The sequence below is a fragment of the Podarcis tiliguerta genome, assembly GCF_965153285.1.
Source record: "Podarcis tiliguerta genome assembly, chromosome: 13".
Taxonomy (NCBI): Eukaryota; Metazoa; Chordata; class Lepidosauria; order Squamata; family Lacertidae; genus Podarcis; species Podarcis tiliguerta.
The window spans coordinates 5,728,273-5,753,463 of record NC_139546.1 but is presented as its reverse complement, the minus strand read 5'-3'; the positions used below and the strand labels follow the sequence as shown (position 1 = coordinate 5,753,463).

The following is a 25,191-nucleotide window of genomic DNA, read 5'->3' as shown; positions in this document are numbered from 1 at the left end:
TCTATCTTGACAGCACTAGACCTATCAACGCTGTCCAAATTGCTCTTTTACACACCCTGTTTATTGCAACAACTTCATGTATTTCATTGGAGGTTAATTTCTGGAATGGAAATAAAATGATTCCATAAAAATGTAAATGATGGCAGCCGGCAGTAAACAATTCCTAGCTGATCTAGCACTGGCCTCCCTTTTGCTCGTTGTTCTGCAGTAGGTATGTTTAAAACGCCACTTAGTATTATAAATCCTTCCAAAGCTTAGCAGCCCACAGGAGCTCAACGACCTAAGTGATTTACAGAGCTCTGTTATAGGCAGCAACCTATTGCCCTCATTTTATTTTCATTTCATACAGTTCCCCTGTAGCTTATTTCATTTCATTCTCAGGGAATATTAATTCAGTCACTGCACTGTTTCCCTCCAGGTCATGGAGAGGCCAGGAAAGCCAGGAAACAATTCTCACCAAGCCGTTCAGTCAGGGCAGCCAGTAGGGCTGCTTCCGTTGCTCTTGGCCCACAGATCCTCGGGCACCGGGTCACCCTGCAGATCGTCTGGGATTCATGCAGCGCCATTGTGAAAGGCTGGTGCCATGGGTATGAATGTTCAGGGTGGTAGGAGAGGATAACTTATTTATTGATATCCTTCCTAACGTGCGCTAGCAAGTTCCTTTACTTAGCAGAGTGCGTTCCCTTTTACACAGCACAGAAGATAGCTGGTTGCAGGCTCGTGTAAGCCTCTCACTATTACAGTAGTACCTCGTGTTACAGACAGGATCCGTTCCAAAGGCCTGCCCGTAACGTGAAATGCCCACAACTCGAAGTGCTGCTTCTGTGCAGGCGCTGGGCCTGATTTGGAGCATCTGCAAATGCACAAAGTGCAATTTAGTGCTGTTGCACATGCGCGAGCGGTGAGATCCAGAAGTAACCCATTCCAGTATTTTAGGGTTGCCGTGGGACGTAACGTGAAAAGATGCAACATGAAGTGGACGCTGTATACAATTCAATCTGTCTCAGGTTGAATTGTAGATTCCTGGTAAATTCCCTTGAATCCCTCTTAAAAAGAATAAAGATGCCACAATCTTATTCAAAGTCAATAAAAGAAGTTTACTCACATCAGTTCACAGCTGGATCCCTGAAGGCAGACTTAGTTACAAATATGTACATGTGGATCTACCCCATATGGGGGAATAATCCCAGTGCTTCTGCTAGCTGAGGGCTAGCAGAGCAGTCCTAGCTAGAAGCTGGTCAAATGAAGAAGGAAGTCAAGAAGAGAGAGTTTTGCGGCGTGACTCATCCTTTTGTTACCTGGACAGGTTAGGTCACGCCCACCTTCTATCACATGCAAAAGGAAGGATGCTCCAGCCAGGAGAAACAGGAAGTTCCGACTAGCTGGACCAAACATTCCCTCGCAGGTCTTCTCTAGCATTGCAAGGAATGTTGTATTTGACTGCTCCCATGTTTGCACTCCAAGCATATCCTTGTGGGAGAAAAGAGGCCACCTGCAGAAGTCTTGCCCTCTCTGTGGCCAAGATGGAGTGGCAATCTTCCAAGTAATTGCTGCAGATTATCTGAAAGATACCCCTCTGTGTGTTCTCTAAGTGGTCCCGCAACTCTTCACTATTTGCTTGTTCGCTCAGACCTCTTAGCAATGTCTGCCTGGTCTCCAGTGCTGTGGCGCTCTGGGACTATTTCAGAGCAAGATAACCAGGGTGGCTGTTTCAATTTCCTTGCTCTAGGAAGTGAGTGGGATGATAACAATGCTTTCAAGTTAGCTTGTGGCAGAGGAGCATAGAGCATACCCTCCAACATTTCTCCGATGAAAATAGGGACGTCCCATTCCACAATGATAATTTTACTTTTTATACCCCACACATCTTACTGGGTTGCCCCAGCACTCTGGGCAGCTTCCAACATATATAAAAACATAATAAAACGAACATTTGTTGTTGTTTTTTAAAAAAACCTTCCCTATACAGGATTACCGTCAGGCAGCTCAGGGGTCAGATAACTCCATACCTCCAACATTTCTCCAATGAAAACAGGGACATCCCAAGAAAAAGTGGGACATTCTGGGATCAAAACCGGGATGGGTTATCTAAATTAGGAAAGTCTCTGGAAAATAGGGACACTTGGAGGATCTGATAGAGGGAGTCAGAGAGTGGGGAAAACATTCTGTATATTTTTTAATGAATTGCATGTGTTGTGTATGAATGTGTCAGTATTATGAAGTATTTATGTTCATTATTTTTTTTTAATACATTGCAAGTTTGGAGACTTCTGTGTCATAAGTTAATAACAAATAACAACAACAACAATTATTTTTCCTTTTTGTTGAGTTTCTACTTTATGCTAGCAGCTGGTCATGCTCCCTTGCATAATGGTTTGTATCTCTAATGAAAAGAAAAAGCTAAAATGTTGCATTTCAGCTAAGGGAGGACAGTTCATTAAAGGCTCAAGCTGAATTTAAGCTGTCAGAATTAAGTGCCATTCATTGTTTGGTTCACTGATAATGGATCATGAGGTCAGCCGCCTCAATTTTTGGACTCTTCTTGGGGACATAGCTATGGGGGGGCTGCCAAAATGAACTCTTGGACTTTACCACCTTACCATTGCTAGCAACATCCAAATCGCACCATGGCTGTCAACTTTTCCCCTTTTTTAAGGGAAATTCCCTTATTCTGAATAGGATTCCTCGCAAGAAAAGGGAAACATTGACAGCTATGAATAGCACAGGTGTTCCTCTGTGATAGTGCCTTACAACGTCTCTGCCCCCAGGAACCCTTTGCACAGCAACTTGACTGCCATCAAACCCTGGGGCTTTTTAAGAGAATCTGAAGGATAGAGAAGAGTGCCCTGAGCCCTTCACTCAGGCCCCATGTAGGCAGAAATTGTTGTTGTTTAGTCGTTTAGTCATGTCCGACTCTTCGTGACCCCATGGACCAGAGCACGCCAGGCACTCCTGTCTTCCACTGCCTCCCGCAGTTTGGTCAAGCTCATGTTAGTAACTTCAAGAACACTGTCCAACCATCCCGTCGTCTGTTGTCCCCTTCTCCTTGTGCCCTCCGTCTTTCCCAACATCAGGGTCTTTTCCAGGGCGTCTTCTCTTCTCATGAGGTGGCCAAAATATTGGAGCCTCAGCTTCAGGATCTGTCTTTCCAGTGAGCACTCAGGGCTGATTTCCTTAAGCACTGATGCTCAGGATGTCAATATTTATTCTTGCCATTTCATTTTTGACCACATCCAACCTACAAAGGTTCATGGTTCTTACATTCCAGGTTCCTGTGCAATATTTTTCTTTACAGCATTGGACTTTCCTTTCGCTTCCAGGCATATCCACAACTGAGTGACCTTTTGGCTTTGGCCCAGCCGCTTTATCAGCTCTGAATCTACTTGTACTTGTCCTCCACTCTTCCTCAGTAGCATGTTGGATGCCTTCTCACCTGAGGGGCTGATCGTCCAGCGTCATAACTTTTATATGCCTGCTGTCTTTGTCCATGCAGTTTTCTTGGCAGGGATACTGGAGTGGCTTGCTGGTTCCTGCTCCAGGGTTGACAGAAGTAGGAATGGACAAGTAGGAATGGACAAATCTGTCAGTTTTGGTTTCTCTCAGTTTCTCATGTTTCCTGTCTTGAGTTCTTCCCATTTTCACATCACTTTGCCTTTTAAAAAACACTCTGCTTGAAAATTCATATTAGCCTTTGGCTAAGTAAACAATCTGCGGCTTTTTAAACGGGGTAGTGGTCTTGTTTAGCTTGATATTATGTCATGTCTTTTTGTAAACTGCCCTATGATCCTTGGGTGAAGGGCAGTATTTAATAAAGAAAACAAAAATAAATAAAATATGCATTTTGGTATACATACACACATTTATGCATGCATTTTTCTCTTATACATGTATTTGGCATGCGTAAGGGCTTTTGCGTACATTTTCCCCTAATATGCGCTTGTTTGGTTAGAGAACTGCGTTGCAAGAGCTCTAAGATCCCAGATCATCCAGTAAGTCAGATTTTTATTGCTTATATAGCCAATGGCCATGGCAATAGAACTCAGAACACAAACAAGACGATTAATCCGGGAGGAAGTCAACAGGTACATTTTCAGAAGAGTGAGCTGACGAGATCCAAGATAGGTCAGTACTGTAGCAGCAATGCTGCTTTGAATTCAAATAGCCTGAACCTCACAGGGAGCCCTGTCCTTTAGCTGAAGATGCCAGCTGTCAAACGGGCAGAGCTCTGCTTGCAGTCATCGCCTCTGTCATCATTTGATGGCATCAAGTACTGCCTATTCCCACCCGAATCAGGAACCTCTAGGGCTGCAACCGCATGCATGGCTCCCTGAGAGTAATTCCCATGAAACTAATTGGGGCGAATGTATATTTTGGCAACATTGCATACAAACAGGGCAATTAGAATAAATGTACACTAAAATGCTGTTGAATTTTCATGCAGCCTTTCCCCTTTTTTTAAAGAATTGCAAATATATGCAGACAAGATGGGGAAAATGAGAAACCAAAATTGACAGATTAGATTTCCCTATCTGGGGGGCAGATTACGCCAGATGATGTGCTTTGAAGGATGCTCCTCTGTTTCATAGGAAAGGCATCTGCCAGATGCAAAGAAAGAAGAACTCTGTATACTTGATAATATGTATTGTACAACACAGCTTAGGCCCAGAGACTCATAGCAATGCAACTCAAACAGACAGGAGAATTTCCTTACCAGACTCAAAGAGGAGGCAGATGACTCTCTTAGGACATTAACCCTCAAACTTTTGTAGCTGGAGTCAGTCCGAGCCCCACCCTCCCAGGCCAGGTGGGAAAAGGCCTGCAAGGCAGGGAGCAGGTCTCCCAGAACTCACATCCAAGATGGTCAATGTTGTTGTTTTACTACTACTACTACTACTACATTTCTATACTGCCCTTCAGAGGGAAGTTTACAATATAAAAACACTAGAGGTGATGGGGGTTGCCCATGTGCTGCTCTGTTTCTGAAAAGAATTGGGTAGATGAAGGGAACGCAGTGGATGTAGTCTACCTTGATTTCAGCAAGGCATTTGACAAGGTGCCCCATGATATTCTTGTAAAGAAGCTGGTAAAATGCGGTCTTGACTATGCTACCACTCAGTGGATTTGTAACTGGCTGACTGACCGGACGCAAAGGGTGCTCATCAATGGTTCCTCTTCATCCTGGAGAAGAGTGACTAGTGGGGTGCCACAGGGTTCTGTCTTGGGCCCGGTCTTCTTCAACATCTTTATCAACGACTTGGATGATGGACTCAAGGGCATCCTGATCAAATTTGCAGATGACACCAAACTGGGAGGGGTGGCTAACACCCCAGAGCACAGGATCACACTTCAAAACGACCTTAACAGATTAGAGAACTGGGCCAAAACAAACAAGATGAATTTTAACAGGGAGAAATGTAAAGTATTGCACTTGGGCAAAAAAAATGAGAGGCACAAATACAAGATGGGTGACACCTGGCTTGAGAGCAGTACATGTGAAAAGGATCTAGGAGTCTTGGTTGACCACAAACTTGACATGAGTCAACAGGGTGACGCGGCAGCTAAAAAAGCCAATGCAATTCTGGGCTGCATCAATAGGAGTATAGCGTCTAGATCAAGGGAAGTTATAGTGCCACTGTATTCTGCTCTGGTCAGACCTCACCTGGAGTACTGTGTCCAGTTCTGGGCACCACAGTTCAAGAAGGACATTGACAAACTGGAACGTGTCCAGAGGAGGGCAATCAAAATGGTCAAAGGCCTGGAAACGATGCCTTATGAGGAACGGCTAAGGGAGCTGGGCATGTTTAGCCTGGAGAAGAGGAGGTTAAGGGGTGATATGATAGCCATGTTCAAATATATAAAAGGATGTCACATAGAGGAGGGAGAAAGGTTGTTTTCTGCTGCTCCAGAGAAGCGGACACGGAGCAATGGATCCAAACTACAAGAAAGAAGATTCCACCTAAACATTAGGAAGAACTTCCTGACAGTAAGAGCTGTTCGACAGTGGAATTTGCTGCCAAGGAGTGTGGTGGAGTCTCCTTCTTTGGAGGTCTTTAAGCAGAGGCTTGACAACCATATGTCAGGAGTGCTCTGATGGTGTTTCCTGCTTGGCAGGGGGTTGGACTCGATGACCCTTGTGGTCTCTTCCAACTCTATGATTCTATGATTCTATGATTCTATGACCCCTAGGAGCACCATACGGACACGGGTGGCGCTGTGGCCTAAACCACTGAGCCTCTTGGGCTTGCTGATCAAAAGGTCAGCAGTTCAAATCCCCTTGACGGGGTGAGCTCCCATTGCTCTGGCCCAGCTCCTGCCAACCTAGCAGTTCGAAAGCACGCCAGTGCGAGTAGATAAATAGGTACCACTGGTGGGAAGGTAAATGGCATTTCTGTGCACTCTGATTTCTGTCATGCTGTTCCGTTGCACCAGAAGCAGTTTAGTCCTGTTGGCCACATGGCCCAGAAAAACTGTCTGTGGACAAATGCTGGCTCCCTCGCCCTGAAAGTGAGATGAGCGCCGCAACCCCAGAGTCGTCTGCGACTGGACTTAACTGTCAGGGGTCCTTTATGTTTAACCTTTTTTTAAGAGCAGCATAAGAGATGGTGTATGGAATAGCAGGGGAAAGAATTAATCAGCAAAAATTGCCTTCTTCCTCCTTTCACAGGCAGGAATCCTCTGCTGGATATCGGTCGGTTCCATGAATGGAAGGCACCATCCATTGACAGAAGTGAGACTCTGGATCCAACCCATTCCAAAGGAAATTGTGTGGATTTTTTTTTTTACTTTCTCTGCACACAGGAAAAAAAAAACAGTTACATGAAAGTTTGTTTGTTTGTTTGTTTCATATTTTGAGGGGTTTTTTTGTGGTGAAGAATCAAACATGCAACCAGTACCCTAGAGTGCCACAACCTGTCATATTTGGAGCTTTTTAAGCTTCTTGTATTCATGGAGTTGTGTTCATGCAGCAATGAGCAGAAACTTTCCCAAAAAGTGGTTTGTATTTTTGCTGAAAGAAGATTTGCAAGTATTTTCAGGCCTTTCTACACTCCTGTGAAATCAGGGCATATGAGCTCAGCGCCGATGGCGCCTCCATGTTCCTTAATTTGCCGTCCGGGCCCATGTGAATTTGCCACCCCACATCAGTCATCTAACTATGTTATACATGCAGTGGCGTAGGGTGGGGGGTGCAGGGGGGGCGGCCACACCGGGCGCAACATCTGGGGGGGGGGGCGCGCTCGCAGCTCTCTGCCCCTACCTGGCTCACTCACTCTCTCTCACTGCAGTGCTGGCTGTGCGAATCCGATCCGAGCCGCCGGGTCGCCGCCCACTGTGGAGGGGAGGGTGCCAGGCGTGCGGTGCGGTGCGGAGAGAGAGCGAGGGACTATCTGGGGGAGGGACAGTGCAGTGGGGGGGGCGCAAATTACTTGCCTTGCCCCGGGTGCTGACAACCCACGCAACGCCACTGTATACATGGACATGGAATGTCATAATGTTTCCTTACAGGCTCCATGGCAGTTATTTATGGAAGTAATTGCAAGCTGCAGAGTCCCAGGGCACTGTAGGAATCGTAACCCCTCCTTTCCAAAAAAGCAGCAGACATTTCTCCCCCCACAAGAGCAAGCATTTTAGACATGGCAATTTTGGAAAGGAGACCCCCTTTTGAAAGCAGGAGTTTTGCACCAAAAATAAAGCAGCACTAACTAAAATTCAGCACTGCAGTAGAATGGACACACATAATTTTACGGAGCCTAATTATATCCCCTTACCAGCATCATGTGAAGCTTAAAAGAGAAAGGGAAAACCCCACGATGGCAGCATTAAAAGAAGTAAAAGTGGAATAAATATATGCAGCAGCCAAGGGCTGCTTAGGGATGCTCTAAATTCAGTAATGGATAACCATGTAAAGGTCAGCCTGAGCTATAGATTCTGAGAAAACAAATTCAGGCCCATGCATCATATACAGTCAATGGTCATGCATAGGAGGGGAGGGGGAGAAGGAGGCACACCGCAGACAATAAGGAGTCGTCTCCAGGGAGCAGCTAAAAACAAAATCAATCCAAAGCTGTTCTTGAAATCCCAGCATACGTTTCCAAGCATGATATTAAAATTTCATGATCAATAGTGCTGAAAACTGCACTCTGTCCAGACCATCGTAAGTGCTGACAATTCACCGGCATACAAATGCAATCAAATGTTACCCACCGTTAGGCTCTGGCTGCAGCACCTTGCCTAAATTATCTCTTTGATTAGGAATTCTGATGAGCCGACACCTCCCCGCCGGAAATATATAGGACGTGGTGCCTATACGGTGTGCAATATTTTCGCTGCCAAGTATGTACAGCCGCTCGCTCACGTGCTATCTTGCTCCAGCAGGATGGAGAGCCTGTCAGATGCTGGGGGAGGCAGTCAGTGGCAGGGAACGGAATGCAGGAGTGACGGTCAGGAAGCAGAGAGCGGATGGGTGGTCAGTTGAGGATACGGCAGGAGCTGGATCAGCTCCCAACAGCTGCTGGACCTATCCCAACAGCTCCGATGATCTCCAAAACCCAATGGGCTTTGTATTCTCCCCAAGCCAGGGCTGAGGAGTCCCACCAGAGTCCCACCTCCCAAGTGAACCCAAGTGATCCCAAAGAGATTTAAAGAAGCCAGGCTCTGGTATGGAACTATGTACTGTGGTGAAATTGAGGACTTTTCCAGTGGACCTTCTTTGGGAAGCAAGTCACTCTGGGTGGGTTGAAGAAGACCTCTCACTCCAAAGGTCTGCAATACAGTTCCTGGTTCTGTGGAGCATCCGCCAAATGCTAACTGTGGTGGATCCAGGAGCTGTGAAATTCCATGTTAGATCGGAAATGTTTTTCATTAGAGTGATCACCATCAGAGAGATCAAGCTCACAGCTAGGAATCGATGAATCTCTCAGTTTGGTTGTTCTAAGTTTCTCATTTTATCCATCTTAAATTCAGTTTGTCATATTTCTGTGTTTGTTTTTTGGGGAAAAAACATGATGAAAATGCATCAGTGTTTTAGGACATATTCCTCCAAATAACTAATAATAATTCATCAACATAAATAACAACAACAATATTAACATTAATAGTAATGTTTATGCAATTTGCCCAAATTAACACATTTGCAAGAATTTTCTGTAGCATAATGCATTGCATTATATTATTTTAAACTATACTAAACATTTTTTATCTGCATATTTCCCTGATAAACATATTTTTGTACACATTTTTGGGATTGGAGAGCTGCATCACAACATTCAGAGAAATGCAAATTTAGGAGGATAAATTTGTGTTTCAGTTTGTGTCTTGTTTCAGGAAATGCAAATTTGGTAGGTTTGCAATAAAATGCAAACTGAATTTCTTCCCCTCTCCCAGTCACAACGCTCACAAATCAGATTGCCTTGTAGTTTCATCAGTGATGTATAGGTCCATAATTCCCCACATAAATGCCAACTTAGCACTGAAAAGTGCTGTAGCAAAAAGCTAAAGAAAAAGCCCAGCTGCAGATTCCTCTAGAGTGCAGCTCAGATTTTTAAAATCACTATTGCTCTAATCTTGTGCATTTGGTTTTCTTCCTGTTAATTTTCCATGCAATTACTCATTCCATTTTGTTCTCTTTGATTTCCATCCCCATCGAAAAGCCAAAATGGTTCCCGGTCCCTTTAAACCTCACAAAGCATAAACCCGCTGAAACAAAACGAAAAGTGAATTATTTGCCCATAATGCAAATCAAGAACACAAAAGAAGAGCCAAGTTATTGGTGGTGATAAATAAATAATAAATAAATAAATAAATAAATAAATAAATAAATAAATAAATAATTGTTGGCGCCATTGGATGGGGAGCAATGATGGAGAAGGGAAAGGAAGAGAAAAGAGATGCCATTCCTCACCATCACAAATGGCATCTTAAGAAAATATGAAGAGCCTTACAGGTTCAGACCAATGACCTGTCAAGTCATCTGGTTTCCTAAGTTAGCCAAGCAGATGCCTCTGGAGACGCCAACAAGCCAGACATCAGGTCAGCAGCCATCTCCTACTGTTATTCCCTAGTACTTGTCAGGAGCTCGTCCTACACTCCAGTAGGACCCTGGTAGAGATACATGCCTGACTGGCATGTTCTCTCCCTCCTGGTCGATCGTTCGGGAGCTTCAAAAGCTTTCCTCAGCCCGAACATCACAGCGACCGATGCCAACTGACATCGGCACACTTAGGGATCTGCAGAGTCTTCGCAGCTTGTGTGACAGACCTCAGCAACTCAGCATTTTGGCTAATCTACTTTATTTACATATAAACACACACAGAACACTGCAACATGGCTCCCTCTCTCTCTAGCATCAGACAGCAAAGAGAGAGAACAAAGGACAATAGTCCCACTTCACGGAATACAGTAACACAAACACCCTGTCTCCGTCACTTCCCACTTTGTGGAGTCAAAATATACACCGTCATGTGAAAGACAACAATCCCATGACTGCAATCATACAGCAGGAATTCTAACAGCACTTGCAGGGCTTTTTTTCCAGCTGGAGCTCACTAGAATTCAGTTCCGGCACCACTCTGGTGGCTGCCATTATAAGAGAAAAAGGGAGGCATTCACGGTGAGTTCTGGCACCTCCATTTCTAGAAAAATAGCACTGAGCACCTGGTATTCAGAAGTGTCTCTGATCCCGAACAATGTGTATAGCCAACATAGCCATTGATAGCCCTACCCATCAGGAATTTCTCTCTGCCCCTTTCAAAGCGATTGAAGCGAGTGGCTTTCACACTTAACATCTCATGGTAGAAAACTCCATAGTTTAACTATACAACGCATGATAGCGTACTTGACAAAAGAATCTGAATCTCTGATCAGCCAGCGGCATCATCTTCACTATGCCTCTATCATGTTTCTACCTTTTTCTCATAGTAGGGTGCGCCAGACCTCTGGTCATTTGGATTCCCCTTTCGCAGCTCTGCTGTATACAGTCTTCCAAGTATGGCTGCACAGAGTTGTATAAAGTCATTGTCTTCAACCCTTTTGATGACCTCTAGCACGGAATTCCATTTTTTAAAACAGCAGCCATTGAAATGTTCATTACACCACCCCAAGATCTCTTTCCCAGTCAGTTCATATCCTGAAGCCACGAAATTTGGCCCAAATCACTTCACTTACTTAGACTGAACTGTGTTTATCATTTCGTTGCTCAGGCAATAGGGAGAATTGTTTCTCCACCACTCTGAATAACTTGGTATCACTTGCAAACCTGGCCATCTCACTGCTCATTACAGATCATGTTAAAAAAGCACCAGAAAATGTTAAAAATTGTCAGTCCTAATACAGTTCTGACCTATTATATCCCTCCATTATGAGAACTGTCAATTTATTCCTCCTCTCCACTTCCTGTTCTTTAACTAGTTAGTGATCCATAAATGGATCTATCCTCTTACTCCACGACTTCTAAAGTTACTTAGGAGTCTTTGATACAAGGACATAGCTCTGTTGAGGCATGAGTTGTATGGACTGAATAAGAAATACTCCACGATTTAAAGAGCTTAGAGGCTAAATGTCCAAGATTGTCAAAGATGGGAATTAAATTTTCAGATGGGAAATGAATGAAGAGTGAAATTGAAATTACTCCAGAGGCATGGTGTAGAAGTTTCTATTCAGCTTTCAATAGAAAATTAAATGCTAGAGCCCATGCTTTCAAAAGTTCAGCAAGCACCTGGTCATGACTGCATTCTGAGAAGCTCACATTTTCCAAGGCATATTTACACTGTATAAAATGGTTTGTTGCTAATTTAAAGGTGTATCAATGTGACACCTTGCTTACACAGCAAGGAGATATGGCAAAACCAAAGTAGCCCACTGTCGTGTGCCACTGCCATTTGCTGGAGTATGTGAAACCTCACTGAGAAATATTCCCGGTCTTATCAAACCCTTTGTGACTTCTGTCAAAATGCCCCACAGAATTCCCGCAGGTCAAATTATAGAGCCAGTTTGGTATGTGGTAGAAATGGAGGCAGTGAGAGATTTTACTTTCTTGGGCTCCATGATCACTGCAGATGGTGACAGCAGCCACGAAATTAAAAGACCCCTGCTTCTTGGGAGAAAAGCAATGACGAACCTAGACAGCATCTTAAAAAGTAGAGACATCACCTTGCCAACAAAGGTCCGTAAAGTTAAAGCTATGGTTTTCCCGGTAGTGATGTATAGAAGTGAGAGCTGGACCATAAGGAAGGCTGATCGCCGAAGAATTGATGCTTTTGAATTCTGGTGCTGGAGGAGACTCTGGAGAGTCCCATGGAGTGCAAGAAGATCAAACCTATCCATTATTAAGGAAAACAGCTCTGAGTGCTCACTGGAAGGACAGATCCTGAAGCTGAGACTCCAATACTTTGGCCACCTCATGAGAAGAGAAGACTCCCTGGAAAAGACCCTGGTTTTGGGAAAGATGGAGGGCACAAGGAGAAGGGGACGACAGAGGACGAGATGATTAGATAGTGTTCTCAGAGCTACCAGCATGAGTTTGACTAAACTGTGGGAGGCAGTGGAAGACAGGAGAGCCTGGCGTGCTCTGGTCCATGGGGTCACGAAGAGTCGGACACAAATAAACAACTAAACAACAACATCCAGATACACAGCATACAAAAAATCATTCATTTAAAAAGCTTATAATTCAAGGGGGAGGAGGGCCTGCCCCATTCCCATATAACAAGACCCATTTGGTTGTTGGATCAACCTCTTAGCTTCCTTAGCACCTGATGTGCCTTGGGAGTTTCCTTTGCCTATGTATATTACTGACCTGTTCATTAAAGATTTTGACAAGAACTGTACTCCAAGTTCTTCACCCAGTGAGAGCCAGGACAATGACAAATGCAACTTCCAGAAGGTGGTTCATGGAGGAGTGTGGCCAGAGGCAGATTCAGGGAAACACAACAGGTTCCACCACACCGGGCACTGTGTCTAGGGGGCGCTGTAGGGTGTCACAATTATGATGTCGTGATTTGAGCAGAATAGAAGGCGCAATGTGGTGCGTTGCTGAATCTTGACCTCCCAAAGGGCACTTCTGAAATTTGAAAGACCAAATTCCACCCCTGAGTGTAGCTTTTGGAGTTAAAAAGCTTCTCCAACCCTGGTTTAAAGATCTAATAAAAAGAGTGGCAGGGGGAAGCCACTTCTCAATTTTCTACTTATTGCAAGGCGTTCCCTCCCCCCAGACAGTTAATACCCCTGGGTGCCAAACACATGAAGGGGCTGTCTAGAACTGTGGCACTCATGCACCCTTCGGGGGGGGGGAACCTACCGGGGCACCTGCCAGGCTCCCTTGGCCCCTCAACTCCATATTAAAATAGCCACCTGGGTTTCTCTTCACTTATCGCCACACTAGCTGCTTCATTCCTCTCCTGTTCTGGTTGGCTAGTGGACTTGGAAAAGAGAAGAGAGCACAGTTCTCTCTGCTGGCAGCGTCCACTTAGAACTGTTCTGCCTCTACTTTGTGCTGGCAGCATCCAATTAGGAGGGAGGGACAGAGAGAGAGAGAGAGAGAGAGAGAGAGAGAGAGAGAGAGAGAGAGCAGTTCTAATTGGACTCTACCTCCGGAGGAGAGAGCCCTTCAAATGGGATTTTATCAGCAGGAAGGACAGTGGGCTCTGCAGAGAGGAGATGCCGATAGATGTGTGGCTGTGCCTACTTGTTGCATGTAGGAAAGGTAGCTGGTCAGAGAAAGGGGGAAAATGGAGCAGTCAGAAGTTGGGGTGGGGGAGAAAAGGATAAGAAGAGGAGCAGCCAAGACCTGTTAGAGAGAGAAAGGGTGCGGGTGAAGATCCAGGAGAGAGAAGGCAATGTTGTACAGGGGATGAGTAGGCTGGCTTCAAAGCTCTCTTCAGATATAGAATCATAGAATAATAGAATTGTAGAGCTGGAACACATGAAGGAGAATCTCCCCGTTTTGTTTCGCCTCCGAATCCATTTTGCACAGTTTGAGCTTTGCAGTCTGACATCAGTGTGTATGAGCTTTACTCAACCTTTCCTAACAGAAAAAAATACCATTTTTTTTTAAGCAGAAGCATGCACAAGCCTGTGTTGTCCTTCTGTTCCTAGCACAACTGGAAGGGATGGAATGTATGAAGAGTGAAACACTAGGAGGTCAGCCAAGCACAGAAGTTACACTCAAGAAGAGAACAAAATTATCAGCACAGACAACTGAAATCAGACATTAAGGTAAAGGTAAAGGTACCCCTGCCCGTACGGGCCAGTCTTGACAGACTCTAGGGTTGTGCGCTCATCTCACTCTAGAGGCCAGGAGCCAGCGCTGTCCGAAGACACTTCCGGGTCACGTGGCCAGCGTGACAAGCTGCATCTGGCGAGCCAGCGCAGCACACGGAACACCGTTTACCTTCCCGCTGGTAAGCGGTCCCTATTTATCTACTTGCAGCCGAGGGTGCTTTCGAACTGCTAGGTTGGCAGGTGCTGGGACCGAACGACGGGAGCGCACCCCGCCGCGGGGATTCGAACCGGCGACCTTTCGATCGGCAAGTCCTAGGCGCTGAGGCTTTTACCCACAGAGCCACCCGGGTCCCTGAAATGAGACATTGGCAGACCACAAATATGCAATTAGTCAAAAGACGAGGAAGAAAGACATTAAAGGAAGGTTAGGTGTATTCACTTACTATTACAATGAGAAGTTTGGGGTGGGCAAGTCAGAGGTGCCAAAGGAGTGGTTTAAGAAGGATGACAGTGTATGACAACAAGAAACTGTGTCCTTGTGGTGTGAAGGATTGCTGTAATCATCTAATTGGTTAAGTAGTGGTAATCATCTGTGTAGTTGGATGTGTATAAAAGATGGTGCCAGACAGCATCAGAAGGCAGCCTGTCTCTGATTTTTATGAGACTGACCGTATGTATGTTTGTATTAATAAAGGCCTAAATTTTCACCTAAAGCCATTGTATTTGGGGATTTTGTTGGGGAACCCCAGTTAGAGCAAAACCTTTGCAAATTTCTCCAATACAGTATAATATCAAGGAACCTGTGAGCTGGACTAAAATTAGGAGCTTAGCTTTCTATCTTTGTAGATCCTCCAAGTGTCCCTATTTTCCAGGGACAGTCCCAGATTTACAGAAGCCAGTTCCTGATTTGTTGTTTTTTTTCAATATAATTTTTATTCAGTTTACAAATAAAATAAATTAATACAATTCATACAATTTTTTTAATCCATTCTCTTTTTTTTTTACTTCCCTCAACTTGGCTGGTACTCCTTCCCTTCTTACTTTCCTACACATTTCTGAAGTCTCATATAATTTATAAATAAATTTTATTTCACTCCAATTCTAATCTTTCTTTTTTACAAAGCTTCATTAAAAGTTACAAGCGTTATTTGTTTTTCACTTAAATTATGCATATATTCTGAAAACTTTTCCCATTCTTCAGTAAATCTCTGATCTCATCGATTTCGGGTTCTTCCTGTCAGTCTATCAAGTTCTGCAAAGTCCATCATCTTCATTCTCCATTCTTCCAGTGTTGGTAATTCTTCTTGCTTCCATTTCTGAGCTAACCAGTTCCTGATTTGATCCTGGAGTGCTCTGCTTTTCATTAGGACGTCCCTAGTTTCACCGGAGAAATGTTGAAGGGTATGTAACCTTGCTTGATTTGAGATCCTTGCCGTTGCCCCCAGCTCCAGCAGCTGACCTCAGGGACTGCTGGAAACACCAGGATTGGACTGGTGGACAGATATAATTTTGGTGTGGCCCTCACATCTGGATCCAGATGTGATCCAAAAGGTGTAGGAAGAAGCCACAGGGAATCTGATCTTTCACCGTTCCTAATTATGTGTGAATTTCTCCCCACATGTAGCTGATGAGCTAAAATAGGAGTAGACTTCTGAATACCTCTGAGCTCACTATCTCACAATGTCTGAGTGACTGGAATACATGAGTAATTGCATAGCTCCTTTGAAAAGTCACCTTTAAATGTATATTGCAGCTTACAAGTGCTAGGACATTTGAATCAATAAAGATGTGGCCACGGTCCTGCTTACTAAGGGGATCGAGGAGTGAAATGGAAAAGTAAAGGGGTTGTTTTTTTATTTGGGTGGGAAGAAAGGATCCATGGTAGCCATGCATGCTCAAAAGAGTGAGTCCCATTGTGGTACCACAGAGCCTAGGGCTTGCCGATCAGAAGGTTGGTGGTTCGAATCCCCTCAACGGGGTGAGCTCCCGTTGCTCGGTCCCTGCTCCTGCCAACCTAGCAGTTCGAATGCACATCAAAGTGCAAGTAGATAAATAGGTACTAATCCAGCAGGAAGGCAAACGGCGTTTCCGTGCACTGCTCTGGTTCGCCAGAAGCGGCTTAGTCATGCTGGCTGTACGCTGTACACCGGCTCCCTCAGCCAATAAAGCAAGATGAGCACCACAACCCCAGAGTTGTCCGCGACTGAACCTAATGGTCAGGGGTCCCTTTACCTTTACCTTTTAAGTGTGTGTATGTTGGCAGCCTTACTTACTGGGAAAGCTGCTCAACTCTCACGCACAACAGTGAAATAAACAAAAATCAGTCTATCTGCCAGAAAACAATGAGAACTTTGATAGGATAATGTGCCTGCAGGATTTCACAAAAATCACAGTAATGGTCCCAAAGCCTCGGGTGAGTAATTAGAAGCTGCAAATTAGTAAATTGGCTAGGAAACTGCAGACAAACAAGGGTGGTATATCTCTGCAGGCTCAGCTCTTCTATTTTGACAGATGCCGTTTAAATTATTTATCATAATATCGCGCAGTATACCGCTCTTACGGCCCAGTACATCTTGTAAAAGTGACAAAGGAAACCTCGCCATTGTATCTCGCCGTTAAATCTTTGCTGAGAAGCGGAGGGGAGAAGGATACCGGTGGGAATCATTTTTCATGTGAGTTATTGGACTTGAGCATTGCACAGCCGGCAGACTGGTGATAGTCAACGCATCAGAGAGGGAGAAAGGGACCTAGGTAGAAGTAAAAGCCTGTTGCAGAGCCAGTCCTTTACTGTAGATTTCCACAGCCCCAGGTGCAATACTGCCTGGGGCGGCCAACCAGCCAGGATTTTGATGGTTTAACCAGTAACACCGCTCCATCTGATTACCACTTTCAGGCTCTGAAAACCCAGTAGATTCCATGTTGTGTGATTCTGCATTCATTGCCCAAAGGGCATCATCTAGGACAGGCGTCAGCAAACTTTTTCAGCAGGGGGCCGGTCCACTGCCCCTCAGACCTTGTGGGGGGCCGGACTATTTTGGGGGGGACATGAATGAATTCCTATGCCCCACAAATCACCAAGAGATGCATTTTAAATAAAAGGACACATTCTACTCATGTAAAAACACTAGGCAGGCCCCACAAATAACCCAGAGATGCATTTTAAATGAAAGGATACATTCTACTGTTTACCGGACTGTCTGCAGGCCAGATTTAGAAGGCGATTGGGCTGCATCCGGCCCCTGGGCCTTAGTTTGCCTACCCATGATCTAGAAAGAGTTAGGACACCCGCTCACATCCACATTTCAGGCTACCTGAAGCACATTCTGATTTCTTTGAATTAGCACTGAGAGAGATTAAGGGTCCATAGCTTGGCTGGTTGCGTTCGTTTGGTGGAAGTGTGGTTTGTTTGTATGAATAAATATATAAATAGAGGACCTACCCATGTGATGCCGACACAAAAACCCTGCACGAACAATGTGCAATAGAACGTAATATCATTATCCCCCCCATCTCTCCTGCCTCCTGCCACACAATCTCTATGACAATAGTGTCTCATACCGAATGTAAACGAACTGTGAAAAAAAAGACTATGAATTGAATATGGACACGGTATATGTACTTTCCCTTGTTTATTTGTTTGTTTTGCAACACAAGAAAATCCTCAGTAAAAAGTAATTAAAGAAGAAGAAGCACATTCTGATTATTTTGAGGAACAAAGAAAGCAGCCACAATGAATACTTGTAAAGTAACTCTCTATTGTTGTATTAAAAAAAAGTTGTTGTTGACATCCATCTGAATCAAGAGACAATGGAGTGCACCTTGAATATATCCAAGAACAGGTCCTTGAACTTTGCTGTGAATCTTGATATCTTAAGCATGCCTTTCTGACCTATACGTTTCTGTCCTGTCTCCTCCCTTTATCCTCCAAATTTCACGACAACTCTGTGTTGTAACATACAGCTACTGACTCACACTTCTGTCCATGAAAGGGTTAACTGCAGGCATAGGCAAACTTGGCCCTCCAGATGTTTTGGGACTACAACTCCCATCATCCCTGACCATTGGTCCTGTTAGCTAGGGATGATGGGAGTTGGAGTCCCAGAACATATGAAGGGCCGAGTTTGCCTATGCCTGGGTTAACCTGAGCCTTCAACTCAAATGATTGGCATCCTCCTGTCTCACAATCTAATGGAGTGTGCCTCTGGGGGTGAAGTAAACCACTGCACTGGCAGCACAGAAGTAACCTCCCTGGGGCGCAAGCCTGGGGAGCGTGTATGGAGGTCCTGGGTTGCCCAGATGACAAGATCCTCCTCTTGGCACCACTGGTGTGGTCCAAAGGACATCAGAGCAAGACCTTTGGCACCAGCTTGGCTACTGGAGTTTCCAGAAGGAGGTGTACAGGGTGCCATCCAACCGTCTTAGGGACTCCACTCTGGATTTGTGTAGAGTTTCCTCCTTAGCCTTTTCTTCTTCCAAATATATTCCGCAAGGTTTAGGATCAGAGTTTTCATTCTCTTCAATGGGCTACCTTCCCAGGTTGATGAGCCCTATCTGCCCCTCACTTCATTCCAAAGAATTGTAAGTCAAGAAGAAGAAGAAGAAGAAGAAGAGGAGGAGGAGTTTGGACTTGATATCCTGCCTTTCACTCCCCTTAAAGAGTCTCAAAGCGGCCAACAATCTCCTTGCCCTTCCTCCCCCACAACAAACACTCTGTGAGATGAGTGAGGCTGAGAGACTTCAGAGACATGTGACTAGCCCAAGGTCACCCAGCAGCTGCATGTGGAGGAGCGGGGAAGCGAACCTGGTTCACCAGATTACGAGTCCATTGCTCTTAACCACTACACCACACTGGTAGCCACCTACAGATATGAGGCGTCCAACACATGACATCCAATGGCAGGTCCTTGGAGACTATCATTCAACACCCAGGACTGAACACAAGCAAAGGAAACCTGTGATGGAGAATTTGAGGCTTTCTGGGAGCCTTCTGTAGTCTATTTAATGGGGGCTGTGAGTCCGTGTAGCTTTTAATTAAAAAAAAAAAAAATGGAACTGAAAGTTAATTTTCTAATTATTTCTATTGTTTCCTGTCCCCTCAAACAAGTAAATGAGTAAACAGTAAGCCCTCCCTGCCACAAATAATAATAGCTATGTAGACTTGATACACCCTTTAAAATAACCAGGGATACTTTTGTCTCTCGGGGAAAATGTCTATACTTTCACTCCATTAGATAGTCAGGCATTCATTAGATCAAGCATCGTAACAAAGAAACTTAGATTTCTCTCTCTCGCTCTCTCTCAGCTGAACTAATAAGGTCATTTTGTGAACGTAAAGCAATTGACTATCTCAGATCCCTGGATACTTCTGCAATTTTAGCAGAGAGACATTAATACTCACCTTACAAATCCCCGGACTTAGATAGCTTCAGTTAAGATCTAATTAATAGCAGGGTAGTATTACACTGCCTCCGAACATCATAATATACAATAGTTGCTTGGTTGTGGGATTTTCGGTGCCATCTGCCAGCGATGCTGAGATCATGTCACAGTTAATTTAGGATTAACATTCTGGAATAGACAGGATACATTGGCAGTGGAAAGAAGGACCAAACAAGCAGAGATTCCAGCAATTTCTGTAATATTCAGACTTGTTGCAATGATTGTAGAGGAGATGAATGAATTCACTGCATCTGTCTTCATGGTGGAAGTTATATAGGACCTGTGCCCAAACTAACTGTCACTGGAGGGAGTCTGGGGAACTAAGGCAAACGGGTGGAAAACAGAAGCAATTCGGAGAATTGTGATTGAGTTTGCATTTAAAAGCAAATCTGCCTGATTTGTCCTTTCAAAAACTACATGAACTGGAAGACAGCCATTCTTCAAAATTCACACTTCTCTGAATTTTGCAGTGCAGTCCTACAACCAAGCAATTTGTACAAAATTCATGTATTAGGGTAGTGGTTCAAACCTGAAACCTCGACATTACCAGCACCATGCTCTAACTAACTGAGCCATGCAGGCTGTCCTTATGTCCCATATTCATATGATGAAGTAGTTGTGTTCTATATTACAAATCAAGCACTCCTAGAAGTTTTTTCTTTTTGTTTCCCAATATATATTTTTAATCAATAAAAAAATTGGTGTGGCATGAGCAAATTTTTTATTTTGAAAAATAACAAGGTTGAGAACCACTGTAGTAAGGTGACGATGACATTAAAATGTGTTATATTAGGGATAGGCAAACTAAGGCCAGGGGGCCGGATCCAGCCCAATCACCTTCTCAATCCGGCCCCCAGACGGTCTGGGAATCAGTGTGTTTTTACATGAGTAGAATGTGTCCTTTTATTTAAAATGCATCTCTGGGTTATTTGTGGGACCTGCCTGTTGTTTCTACATGAGTGGAATGTGTCCTTTTATTTAAAATGCATCTCTGGGTGTATTTGTGGGGCCTTCCTGGTGTTTTTACATGAGTAGAATGTGTGCTTTTCTTTAAAATGCATCTCTAGGTTATTTGTGGGGCATAGGAATTCATTCACCCCCCCCCCCCAAAAAAAATATATAGTCCGGCCCCCCACATGGTCTGAGGGATGGTGGACTGGCCCATGGCTGAAAAAGGTTGCTGACCCCTGCATTATATTAGGGAACATTGTACTGAATAACATGTCAGTCTGTATTCCTTGTATTTCCAGACCTGCCACCTTCGTAGGAGACAAAATGCTAGACATCAGGATTTCTAATTCAAGACACTCAGAGACTTACACACCATATGAGTTTTGGAGGAAGGGAGGCCCAAGGTAACTGCTGCCTCATCCCCTCATTGCTGCATTTGATCACTGGAATTGGAATGAGATCGGAGATGTTGAAATGACCCTCCCACACCTTTATCATGATGCAGGGGGAGATCATGGGGCTGTGTCCACACCCCTGTCAAGAAGGTGTGTAGGGACCACTCCCCTCACCTGCTATCTGCATGTCCAGCTGATGTGTGAAGGGACTTTATGTATGTACATAGATCTATCACATGTGATGGTCCCAGTCCCTACGCACATGGCCATCAATCATTATGTGCATAGAGCCCTTCCACATGCTAGTTGAAGGTGCAGGTGGCAGGAGATGTGGCTGTTGCATGCATTGTTGGATGGATGGTGCACTGCCGGAAGTTGGACAAAATAACCAGAGGCTAGTGGCACAAGGGCGCCAGGGCGCCAAGTTCTGGAAGGCGCCAGGCAAGAGTCCGGGGAACACTGAACGAGAGCACTGAGTGAGTGAGGGTGCATGCGCCGCTCCTGCCAAGCATTGGCTCGGTTTTTTCCCTTTTAGCCTGCAGGTGCCAAATTGTGTGGGGCGCCAGAAGGCTAAAGCGGGGGTGAGCTGATGCTCGGCAGGAACGGCGCACGCGCCCACGCTGGCTCGGCACAGGCCTGCTCGCTCGGTGTGCTGCCTGCCGTGGTCACCGCGGCATGAAGCGGCCAGCTGAGCTGGGAGGCGCTATGTCCAGCCTCTGCCTCTTCCCCACCCAAGGAGCCGCCTATTGGCAAAACCTATTTGGTGCTTCGCAACTTTCTGACTAGTTGCAGCACCTTAGCCAGACCTAGCAGAGTACACGCAGAATCCACGGAAGCAATTGGTGACTTGGCTGCAGACAGGATAGACAAAGCAGGAACCAGGAACTTGTAGTTAGGTGTTTAAAATATACATAGAATCATAGAATCATAGAATCATAGAGTTGGAAGAGACCACAAGGGCCATCGAGTCCAACCCCCTGCCAAGCAGGAACCACCATCAGACCACTCCTGACATATGGTTGTCAAGCCTCTGCTTAAAGACCTCCAAAGAAGGAGACTCCACCACACTCCTTGGCAGCAAATTCCACTGTTAAACAGCTCTTACTGTCAGGAAGTTCTTCCTAATGTTTAGGTGGATTATTTTACAGGAACAGAACACAGATCTTTTGCTAGCTCTCTCTGACATGACTCACAACTCCTACCCTGACACATAGAACTCTGAACCTCTGAATACTGAACTAACACATTCCAGTTAGTAGGCCATTAATTATCACTCCCTTGAAAGAGCTTGACCAATCATGGAGCTGTATCCATGCCTCTGTTATCACCAGGCAGACTTACTCCTTCAGATTGTCTTCTGGCTGTCTGCCAAACCTTAATTGACTCTGTGTGAGTAGCTGCACGTACAGTTTCCCTCCAACCCTAAAAAAAGGTCGACAACTCTGGGAAAGGGGGAGGGGCGCCGGAGGGATCTTTGTACCACAATGTTGGATATGCTTAAGATGGCCCTGCCAATGGGGTCCCTTCCACCTCTACAGTGGTACCTCAGGTTACAGACGCTTCAGGTTACAGACTCCGCTAACCTAGAAATAGTACCTCGGGTTAAGAACTTTGCTTCAGGATGAGAACAGAAATCGGGCTCTGGCAGCAGGAGTCCCCATTAGCTAAAGTGGTGCTTCAGGTTAAGAACAGTTTCATGATAAGAACGGACCTCCGGAACGAATTAAGTTCTTAACCCAAGGTACCACTGTACAATTCTAGGAAAAAGTGCCAGCCCACACTGCCCTGTGACCCCTCTCACACATTCTTTCATTGTTTGTGTGGGTCATCTGAAGCCTCCGATTATTATTATTATTATAAAGATCCACATGGCTTTGTGAAGCAATAGCTTTGGGGCTGCTCTTCATCCTCAGCAACTCGTTTTGCAGCGAGGAGACTCATCAGCACTCTTCTCATTTCATTATCTTTTCAATTTATTCCCCTTTCTCCTCTCTATTTTATCCGAAAGTGAATCCTGCACATTTCCATCAGCAGACTTTCCCCTCCTGGAAATGGCATCTGTGGATTTTATTTGCTTGTTTTTCTAAAGAAATGAAGTTCCACAGATGCACTCGTCCAGCCTGATTCACTCAATATTCAAAAGGGGGGAAAGTTCTGAAGGGAAAGATGTGGGCTGCTCCCAGGTCTCTGCAGGGTCAAAGCCCAGGCAGGTGTGTTCCAAGACCTGGGGCAGCTGAATGTCAGTCCAAGTGGGTCAAAACCAGGTGCTGAGAATCATAGAATCATAGAATCATAGAATCATAGAGTTGGAAGAGACCACAAGGGCCATCGAGTCCAACCCCCTGCCAAGCAGGAAACACCATCAGAACACTCCTGAGGGCAGAACAGGCAGGGGCTGAGAGTTCCCATGCAACAAATAAAGATCAAAGGTGTCAAAAGCAGATGCATAGTCAAGCCTAGGTAGGGGTCAAGATCCAAGGCAACTTCAAGCAAGCCTTAAAGAAAAGAGGCAAGTCAAAATCTAAGAACGGGCACTTGGTCCTATCATCATACTAGAGACAAGTTGAACAGACTGTAGCAAGCTTTGAGGCCAGATGCTTATAGGGTCTGGTAGATAAATATAGGCTCTTGAGGGCTGGCAGACTCGATGCTCAGGCTGGTTGAAAATGCATTCTCAATGGTGCACTTAAAGCCCAGCCTTGCAAAAGAAACAGAGCTCTGAAACTCACGTCACAGAGTAGAGCATGCATCTGTGTTGCAAATCTACAGGGCATTGGTTCACGCCAAATTGGACTATGGCTCTGCAGTATAAAATTCTGCAACACCATCAGTTCTGAAGAAACTGGACCCTATTCACCACCAGGAGCTCAGACTGTATATCAGGATGTATTACACCTCTCCTGTATATAGCCTCTCTGCAGAAGCACTGTCTTGCTGAGGACCAAAGGACCAATTATCTCAGGGAAACCTGGATTGTGTTACATCCTGATTCCTTGCTGGGGGTGAGTGGTGATGGTGGTGGAAAGTACTGATTACTTAACAGAAAAGGACCGAAGCCATTAGTACAGCCTCATAAGAGTTGAAATAAACACATGTATTATATGTCTCGAAGTCCCAGCGGATTATATAACTGGTGTCATATTCTGCCATAGATCCATTAGCAACATAATGACATCTAACCACTGGCCATGCTAATGGTTTAAATTAGAACACGAGAGAGAGAGAGAGAGAGAGAGAGAGAGAGAGAGAGAGAGAGAGAGAGAGAGACCCATTGCTATTCATTAAAAGAACACACTGTCAGCATCAAATAATCCTCCAGATTTGCGCCTGGATTAACAAGGAAAAAATGAATGAGAAGATGATAGATTGATAGATCAATAGATAGATGATAGACAGACAGACAGATGAAAGATAGATATAGATAGATGATAGATGATAGATAGATAGATAGATAGATAGATAGATAGATGATAGATAGATAGATAGATGATGATAGATATAGATGATAGATAGATAGACAGATAGATAGATAGATAGATAGATAGATAGATAGATAGATAGATTATAGATAAATAATACAGTGGTACCTTGGTTTACAACCATAATCCGTTCCGGAGGTCTCTTTGTAAACCAAAACAGATTGTAACCCAAAGCGCGCTTTCACCAGTGGGGCCTCCCAAAAAAATTGTTCATAATCCCCCCCAAAATGGGTTGTAATCCAAAAAAAGTTTGCAAACCGGGACACGCACTTCCGGGTTTGACATGTTTGTAATCCAAAACGTTTGCAAACCAGACTGTTTGCAAACCAAGGTACCACTGTATTATATTTCCAGAGGCTACTAGTGGCTGTCCAATTATTATTTTTTAAAGAAAAGGACATGGAAGCACCCCCACCCCAGAGATTGACAATCTCAAAGGGCAAACATAAAGAAGGACAATGCAGAAATGAGAGAGAAGACAGGAAGGAAGGAAGGAAGGAAGGAAGGAAGGAAGGAAGGAAGGAAGGAAGGAAGGAAGGAAGGAAATAGAGAGTGGGACAAACAGATCAGGTCAAACTGCCAAGGTCAAAACCAAATCTGCCAGGGACTCCAATCCTAAACATGTTTCAGGTATTGCTCTTATGTTTTTCTTGGTGCTCCTCGTTATCTGAATCTAATGGGAACATACAGAAGGGAAGTTCCATGCAAGCTAC

General features: G+C 44.7%; 1 long non-coding RNA gene across 1 annotated transcript in view; it reads left to right on the top strand.

The window, feature by feature from the left end:
* The window catches only part of LOC310661666, a 651,353-nt gene that overhangs the window by 458,349 nt on the left and 167,813 nt on the right, over positions 1-25,191 (top strand). The gene's annotated exons all lie outside the window — the stretch shown is intronic.